The sequence below is a fragment of the Papio anubis genome, chromosome 7 (genome assembly GCF_008728515.1).
Source record: "Papio anubis isolate 15944 chromosome 7, Panubis1.0, whole genome shotgun sequence".
Lineage (NCBI taxonomy): Eukaryota > Metazoa > Chordata > Mammalia > Primates > Cercopithecidae > Papio > Papio anubis.
In genome coordinates, this window is record NC_044982.1 from 47,439,145 (window position 1) to 47,447,772 (window position 8,628).

Below are 8,628 nucleotides of genomic sequence, written 5' to 3' on the forward strand. Positions count from 1 at the left end.
AATGTATTATTTTTAGAATCAGAACAAAAGCTAAGTATGTAACAAAGGACTTGTCCAGGCAGTTGACATGGTTTTTTCTGTGAGAAAATATATAGATGAAAGGGACTTGGAGTCACTAAGTGGGAGAGGGATAATTTGCCTGAGAATTCCCAGAGCATCTGGAGGAGGAAGAAGCCCAGATCCTAGTCCCTTTTTCGAGATACTCAGAGTAATTGAATGAGATGAGTGGTCCACGTAGCTGTCATCAGGACCCAGTGACAGGAGAGAGCGATAAACCACTAATGCAAAATCGTCACAAAGATAGAAAGTGGCAGGAGAAAATGCTTGTCAAGGAGGATTGATGTGTTGAGTTTTGGTGGGGTTAAGGCAGGAATTGTTCCTGCCCCACAGAGTTTCCAGCTCCGATCTGATGCTTTAGACCATAAAAACCATCTCAGGGACACATGGAAGTATCACTGAAGCAGTCTGAGAAGGAGAGATGCTTTTTATGACAGAAACATGTACACTCAAACCATTTAATTGAAGCCCAAAACAGAGATGCTCACTTACTTTGTACTCCCAGGCTGGCAGAATGGAACCTAACAGTTGTCGGTCACTCTTTACCCATATGGGGATAAAATTAGCTAAGAACACACAAATAAGATGATACATTGAGGTAAAGTGCTATAAAATGAGATGAAATGATGTATAGGTCAAGAATGATTAAAATTAGAAAAACACCTCAGTAATTATAAAAATAAAACCACCAGGTTAAAAATATTGAGATTATGTAAATAACAATAAAATTATTAGCTTCAAGAAAATCCCAGATAAATGTTGCCAATATGTTGGTGTATCTTGAGATCCTCCATAAACGGAATAACTCTATAAAGAGTTGTTTGTAACTTGTTTAACTTTAAAATTTATCAGATGTATATTTGTATGCCAACAAATATCTACATCATGGCTTTCAATAGCTTTGTAGGTTTCCATTTTATAGTGTAGTGACAATTTTTAATATTTTGTTGGTGCTACTCTAACTTGGGAGTTGGGATTATGATGGTGAACAAGATTCTGTCTTTAAGTGGAAACCTTCCTCCACAGATTTTTTTCTCTTCTCGTAAAAATACAACAACATGGGCTGTAGTTATATTCAGTGTTAAGACTATGAGAATTCTCATGAATTAAAAGATAACTTCATGAGGGTCAGCAGGATGCAGGCTGAGGAATAATCTGATTTATTAGACTTGTCTTCCTATGCTAGATAAAACAGTTGAGCCAATGTTATTTGGGTCTGCTCCTCTCTTCCTAGGTCTTACAGTGAAATATACACCAAAGAGAGATACTGCCCCTTTCCCTTCTGATGCAATAGCCTTGAACCAAAATACTGGTAAAGAAAAAGCTATCTATTCTAGTGGACAGAAATCTGAAGAAATGTCATAAATGTTCTGAGCCCTGGACCTACTGAGACTTTTGCAGGCAGCATTACCTCTATCCTACCTGGCAGACAAAACACTGCCTACCCTTTTTTGCTAGATAATTCTAAGTTAGGAAGCCTGTGGACTTACTAAATGACCTATATGATCTGGGAGGAGTAAAACACAACCATTTTGACGGGAGACATACCCGGACCCATAAGAGTCTTTCACTAGGACCAGGGTAAGATGGTTTGGGGGGAACTGTCAAATATTTATGGCTTTTTGTTCTTACATCAAATAAGTAGAATTTTTAAAAAATGTCTGGTGGTGAGAAGAACTTAAAAAAGTTGAAGTATTCGGGGTGTCTAAAGTAAATTCAGGCTGGGTTCATCATAATTTAGTTAGCCAGTTCTTTATAGCTAGACATTTAGTTTCTTTCTAGCTCTTTTCTGTTTTTGGCATGCAAGCATCATTGTACATGTATTTGATTATAGTCTTATGATCATTGCCTTAAAATGTAGTTTATCTGATTTGTTTGATTATACTCTTATGATCATTGCCTTAAAATAGTTACTAAGAGTTTGCAAAACTTCCAAACTTTTGATACATATTGTTAAGTTGCCCTCTAAAAATATAATAAAAGTTTCAATTTCCACTAAAACTATATGCAAATACTTGTTTTCTTAATATTGTCACCAATACTATGTATTACCATTTATTAAAATATTTTTAAAAACTTGTCTAATCTGAAATGTGAAAAATGGTACTTTATTAAGACTCCTTGTGAGAACAATGATCATAATCATTATCATCATTTTTTGTGGGAGTATCTTATTTTCCTCTCAAAATAGTTCAACCAAGTAGGTCCTATTAATTCATATATTCATTGGCTATTTCTGCTTTCTAAAAATTAATTTATGTGTATGTCTTTTGCCTGTTTTTCTATTAGGATTTTTTTTTTTTAGTGTAGAAGTACTCCTTAAAGATTAAGGAAATCAGGTTTCTCCTGATAATCTTTTTTTGGGATATGTCTTTAGTGGTATTTCTGTTGATCAAAAGTAATTGATAAATCAGAAAGTGTGGGGAAAGTGCTACAACTGAATACAAATAAAAACAAATGAACCTCAATGTGTATAAAAATGTTAACATAACCACACAGAATAAAAAAATTAATACAAGGGACTTTTGAATATATTACTCTGATGTACACTCTCAGGGAGATACATTCCAAGGAAAAAAAGGAATACGAAGAAATATTAAACTTAGTAGGTTTCTTGTTAGTATAAGTATTGATAATAGTAATTTTGAAGTTATTTGCTCAATTTTACAATGTTAGAATTGAGATAGATAGGTTGATTGATATTGTTGGGAAAAAGACTCTTACTGAGGCATAAAGGTGGTACAAACATGAAATGGTCCAAGGAAAGGAAGAACCCTCTGGTGTTTGATTGGCATTGGAACATATGAACTTATAATTTTATATATATTGGATTTGTTTCTCTTAGCAATGTCTGGATTTGTAAACATGTTCCAACAAGAAACAGGGTGCACAAGCTTTGTAGATCCCAAGGAGCATTAACTCTCCCATGCCCTTCAGATGTGGCCATAGGGGCTGATGGACAAAGAATTACCTCCTAGAGCTAGAAGCCATGGATACCAGGGAGTTTTCCATAGAAAGCTGAACCAGGTACTTGCTCCATAACCAGGACAGGGATCTTCACAATCTCTGACCAGAAGGATTTGCTTACCACTGTGGAAACAATGACTGTCATGTTTCCTCTCTTCTTTTTTTGGTTCCAAATCTATCACCATTGGTAGAAAAAAAGAACTTTCTCTTAGACTGTAGGTGATCTGACCCCAGGAGCCACACTTGGAGAGAACTGCCCATCACCGAGAGATCCTGGAATTTCAACTTGATGATATAACTGGATGGGACTTTGGGTACTCCTTCTCCCGTGGGAAAAAGGAAAGAATTTTGTTTGGCAGGTCAAGTGTAGTTGGATATTTGGGTAGCTAAAAAGGCAGTCTGTGGAAGAGACTTCTTGTTATTTCTTCCCAATATCCATTCCCTTCTTCTCCTATTATGAGAGAGATTTTGAATTTTCAATAAATCCCAGTCTCCCTTGCATCTAGATGTGGCCGTGAGACTAAGTTTTGGCCAAAGGGTTATAAATGATAGTGTTGTACACAACTTTAGGCTTGCGTCCTTAAAGTGAAAGAGGTGTGCCCTACTCTGCCTTTTTTTCTATCTTGTTTTAACTGTGGATGAGGTGGTGAGCTACCATGGACCATGAGAATCAGTGGAGCATACTAGAGATGGTGCAACAATAAGAGAAGGAGCCTGGGTCCCTGAAAGACCTCATGGAGTAAATATCCTAAACTAGTATTGCACTATTTACTCCCAGACTGGTGCAGAGAGAGAAACAATTTCTGACTAATTCAAAACACTGTTCTTTTGGACCCCTGTTACATGCAGCTTAACCTGTATTCCAGTTTATATAGGTAAGATACCTTAAAGCACTTTGGCATGCTATCATTCCCAAATACATGGGAATTAAATTTTTTGGTATAAATTTATACTGAGAAACAAAAGTATCTAAAACTAAAAGTATTATTTTAAAAGTTTAATTTATATTTGCCTTTGCTTTGTTGGTATAACAAATTTTAAAAAAATTAAAAGAGTTTAATTTATAGTAATGTCTTAATCAATTAGGAACTTATTTATAAACTGAAAAATGTTACATTTTAAAAAGTTTTTCATAGAAAACATTTATACATATTCTTTCAAACAGAAGTTTGAAAAAAATGTTTGTTTTTACTCCTTTTATAAATGGAAGCTTTATATTCTCAAGTATTTTAATTGATTGCTTGGAAGGTATCTTTTCCAAACAGTTTTTAAAGCATGGAGGCCTTCAAATGCCATTTAAAAGCCCAAATGGTTTATATTAAATCTACAAATTTGGAGTTCTAAGTTTAGAGTTTTTTTAGAAAACTCAAAAGCTTATTTTTTTTTCAAACAAACAGCATTAACATACATGTTAAGTATAAACTGTTAAATATGATATAGGATACATATAACTAATGAAGACATGAAAAGTTCCATGTCTTCATTAGTTATATGTATCCTATATCATTTTTCACTTCTCAATTTTGAAATTCACATTTTCACTTTTTAATTTTGAAATCTAAGTATCAACCTCTTCTGTTGTATCTTGAACAAACTGACATTGTTCCAATTGTATGTATAAAAGCAGCTGTTTGGCATTTGGTTGGATCAGCTTCACATGTTTGATTAAGAACTTTGGCAAATCTTTTGGATTCAGGTGAGAGCCCCTACAACTTCTCAGCTAGATTTTTCTTGAGGGTTTTGTTGTTTTATCATACAGTTAAAATAAGAAATCTATTGAATTTTGATTAACCTTCTCCCTTGCATGTCAAATTCACTCCTAAAAATGAACAAACAAAATAATGATTGGTTCACCAATTTTTATTTTGGAGGATCCATAATCCTTACAGGCACAGCAAATATGCTGAAGTGTGGATGGGTACTTTCTTGAATCCTTGACCTCTCCATTCACAAAGGAATGAAAAGACACAGTCTGACAGATGATTCAACCTAGACTTGAGACTTGCTTGGCCACAGATGGAGTACAAACTGGGGAGGGGATCACCAATTCAAACACAGAAAGAAGATAATCAAAATGAGTCCTTGTGTCAAGGATTCCACTGTGTATAGAACAAGCCCCTAACTGAGTAATCATTTCTAGCCTCTAAGTCCACATAAGATGGTAAGCCAGGGCTGGCAGACAGGTACACAGCTCTGGAGAATTTGGAAATTTTGCATCAGTTATTGTGTAAATGTGATCCTAATTCCTAGCCAACTTCACAAAACAGAAGAAGCTATATCTCATTTCATCTGGTAAGACACATTCAACATTTTGCATTTATATTTAATCTTAGCTAGCATATTGATCTTTGCTTATCTAAAACTGTGTCTAGCATATCTGGTTGCAAAAACAGGGTGGCATGATTCCACAACTGAGTTATAGAAATGACAGGCAGCCTACTGGAAGCCTACATTAAGGTTTTAAAGGGCCTCTTACCTTGGTGATTGGCATCGGGAGATACAGCAGTGAGAATCCTGTCTTGTTATCATAATTTTAGATGCAATCACTTTGAGTCAGTACCAAAACATACTTGCTGATCCATTTAAACACAAATGTAAACAAAATCAGCACAATTTTATACCCTTCTTTTTCTGTTTTACATAGCCATATCTCTTTCCAAGTCACACATAGATTTACCACATTTTACAAAGTTAGCTAGATATTTGTGAGATCTAAAAATCAAAACAATTGAACTCATTGACATAGAGAGTAGAAAGATGGTTTCCAGAGGCTTGGAAGGGTAGTTGGAGGCTGGAGATGACTCATGGGTACAAAAATAAAATAGAATGAATAAGACCTACTATTTGATAGCACAACACGGTGACTACAGTCAATGATAAATTAATTGTACATTTTAAAATAAGAGTGTAATTGGATTATTTGTAACACAAAGGATAAATGCTTGAGGTGATAGACACCCATTCTCCATGATGTGATTATTTCACATTGCATGCTTGTATCAAAACATCTCATGTACCTCATAAATATATATACCTACTATGTACCCACAAAAATTAAAAATAAAATTTCTAAAAAGTTTGCTAGAGATTCCATTTATTAACCAATACCTTACTGATGAACATGTAAGTCATTCTAATTTCTTGTTATTATTAACAATGCTCCTGGTGAGCTCCCTTCTTTAATACTCATTTTTATATCAGGATTTGAGCGCTAGCTACAGAGACAGCCTCCATATACAGATGCAGATGTGGCACAGCACAACTCCAGGGGTTACCCTTCATCCCAGAGTGTCTGTAAATGGCAGGCTCTGGAGTCAGGTTGTGGACAACCTCCCCAGGCTGTATGTGATGGCCCTTGCTGCAGAATTCCAAATGTTCCTTGGAAGATTATCCCTGCCCCAGCTCCAGGGAAAAATCTCCACTCTCACCTTTCCAGCATTCTTCACTTGACTCTTCCAAGATTCCTAATGTCCAAGAAGGACACCACAATTAATCAATTATTTGCCTCCCCTAAGACTAAGGTAGAATGCCTTATTAAGACCTTGTTTTGACATCATGTAAGAGCAGTATCTGGGAGGTGGGTGCTGCCTAAGTGTTGGGGCAGTATGATAAAGTTGAGTGCCAGCAATGTATTTTGGAGGTGAACCCAGGAAATACTGGCAAGAGAGTGGGGAGAGGAGATTGAGAAGTAAAGGAAGACAATAAAAATGTACTTTCAAGCATGTTGATACTGTGGGCAACTGGGGCTCAATCCCACAAAGAAACTTGGTGGGACAGTGTAGGACAGGTTTCAGAGTCATTCCCTCTGAGAGGTGAGGAGCCTAGAGAAGTTATTCGTCAACTCCCCATGTCTTTGATTTATGGCTGCTTTCAGGGGCATTAACTCTTTGACACTTCTGCCCTGCCCTTCTTTGTGCCTGGGCCTGTCCCCAAAGCCAGAAAAAAGCTCTCAGACAGAGAGGTAGTTTTTTGGGCAAGTACCAACAGCATCTGCTTCAATGGTCATCCATGCCTGGATTTGAAAAATGTGTTGGCTGGTAAATTGTCTGTTTTTGTTTAAGAAAATTTAAGATGGGTTTATATCACTTTCAACCAAATAAATTCTTACATATACAGCAGACATATATTCCCCACCTCTATATAATATAAATAGTGATATATGATCACCATGTATCACTATAAAATTATTGTGGGAAATAACAAGATAAATAAGATGCAAGACCTGTGTTAAAAATAATGATTGATATGATTAATACTAGTTACTTCTCATTAATAGTTCTTGTTTGAATTTAGTGGCCACCTACTATATAACAGGCCCTATACTAATAATTTATGTTTTACGGTTACATTTATTAAGCCCCTAATTTGAGCCAAGATTTCTAATTATATGGTTTTGTTTAATCTTCACAACCTATGAATTAGTTATTACTATCCTTTTTATTCTCTCTGTAAAGGAAACTAAAGCTTATAGAAATTAAAAACTTGCAAGGTTACGAGTAAGTGGCAGAGCTGTGATTCAAACCATCACCACTACAGATGACAACGGGAGCAGGGAAAAATTAAAGTGGTTTGCTTAAGATCACATAACCAGAGATTTTAAATCATAGGGATGAAGTTATGGGGTATTGACTACTGGAGAAATATTGGCAGGCAAAATAATACACTTCCCACGCCCCACACTGATTCCCCTCCCCTCCCCTCTCCTTCCTTCCCCTCCCTTAACCCCTCCTCTCCCCTTCCCTTCCTTTGCTTTTCTTTTTTCCTTTTTTGAGATGGAGTCTCGCTGTAGCACCCAGGCTGGAGTGCAGTGGCATGATCTTGGCTCACTGCAACCTCCGTCTCCTGGGTTCAAGCGATTCTCCTGCCTCAGCCTCCCAAGTAGCTGGGATTACAGGTGCGTGCCACCATGCCTGGCTAATTTTTGTATTTTTAGTAGAGACAGTACCTTGGCCAGGCTGGACTTGAACTCCTGACCTCAGGTGATCTGCCCGCCTTGGCCTCCAAAAGTGCTGGGATTACAGGGGTAAGCCACTGCACCCAGCCAAAGATGTTTATGTCTAATCCCAGGAACCTGTGGATTTGCTGTGTCACTTGGGAAGGGACAAATAAGATCAGCTGACTTGAGATGGGGAGGTCACTCTGTATTAGCAGGGTGGATGCAGTGTATGCACAAGGGTCTTTATAAGTGAAAGGGGGAAGCAGGGGAGTCAGCTTTTTTGAAGATTTGAAGATGCTACCCTACCAACTTTGCCAACTCTGTAGATAGAGGAAGAGGCATGGGGCAAGGAATATAGATGGCTTCTATAAACTATGAAAGGCAGGGAAACATTTTTTCCCAGAGGCTCCTGAAAGAACATACTTTCTGACACCTTGACTTTGGATCACTGAGACCATTTTGAATTTATGACTTCCAGAACTGTAATTATAAATTTGTGTTGTTTCAAGACACTAAGGTTGTGATAATTTTTTACAGCACTAATAAGAAACTAATATATTGAAACTATTAAAAGAGGTCTGTCTGTAGAACTAGCCACTCTCAAGGTTCCAGAAAGAACTGTGATGTTGACATGATGAGATCACTTAGAAGGGTTCTACATCACCACT